Here is a 1,409-nt window from a genome sequence, read left to right on the forward strand (position 1 = left end):
AACCCCCCCCCCCCCAGCCTTAGTCATATCAAACAAATCAATTCTAAACTCCAACATTCTATTGTAGACTATCAGACAAAATCAGCTCCACCCTATAATTTGGATTTCATTGCTGCCACCTACTCAAAACTGGCCAGAGCAGTGTCACAATTGGAACACTGCCCAGGACTTCCACCTGCACTCCTGCTTATCTGCCTCCATCCTTTGAACCTGCAAAAAATAATTTGAAACTATGCTCATTTGTTAAAAAAATGTCCTGGAGTTGCAGCCTCAAGCTTACAGCTCCATCCATCCTTGCCTCTTTCAAACCTGCAAAAAAATTAACATCATACTGTTATGTCCCTTCCTCTCTTTTAATCTCTCATGATTTTCACTCCAGATATTCTTTCCCTTTTTCAAATCAGCCACTCTCCTCACTCTTCTTTCTCTCTTTTCTTTTCTCATATTTCCTTTTTTCAAGAAACTTCTGCTCATTCACTCTTTTTTCCACTCATTTTACCTCATGACAGAAAATACAACCACCAGGATCCTAAATTAAGGACCCTCCCCATCTCCAGTTTACAATCATCATAATGAATCCACCCCAGGGGCAAAGACAAAATGGGGAATACCTTCAAGGGCAAGGATTCTCCCTAACCCCTTAGGCAAACCCTCTTTCTTCCAGTATATAACATTCACCCGTGTGCAGCTGTTGACTAAACACCTAGCTACACAATTAACTCTTTCAGCACATTGTATCATATGAACCAGAGGAGGGGATTGATTATTGATTTCATCTCTGAGTCCCCTCCAATCATCAGATTCCACAAAAACAGAGCTAAAACTCTTCCTCCTACACCATTCCAGGCAATCATTCAACATCATCATGATCAACTCCCTTAAGCTGATAGCATCAGATATAGCATATACTCCAGCCAGACAGAACATTCCCTTGGGATTTCTTGCAAAGAAACCACAACTCTCTCCATCTCTTGACACAGTCCAATTTATTTTCACACTTCCCGGCAAAGGCCTACACCAACATGACTTTTGAACAATTCTCCCACACCCAAATCCTTTTGCTTTTTTCATAATGAAATTCCAATTAGGTGGTAAAGGATCCCAAGAGGGCCACTTCCTCTGAATGTAGTCAGAAACATCTCTAATCACTTTGTAAATCACTCTTTGTGCATATGATTTGCCTCCACCATACTTACAATGAGCAAAGTTAACCCAAAGCTCCCACAAAATCAGTACTGGTATCATTCTGTTCTTTACCTTTAATCCCCACCATTCATAACAAACATGTCTATCACTCCTCACTTGAATTCCAAACCCCATTGATTTAGCAAAGTAAGTCCACACCTGTCTGGCTGTCTCTCCCAATCCAAAAACATGTTGCACAGTTTCACTTCCTGGCATCACACAGC

The sequence above is a fragment of the Ipomoea triloba genome, chromosome 4 (assembly GCF_003576645.1).
Source record: "Ipomoea triloba cultivar NCNSP0323 chromosome 4, ASM357664v1".
In the NCBI taxonomy this organism is placed as follows: domain Eukaryota; kingdom Viridiplantae; phylum Streptophyta; class Magnoliopsida; order Solanales; family Convolvulaceae; genus Ipomoea; species Ipomoea triloba.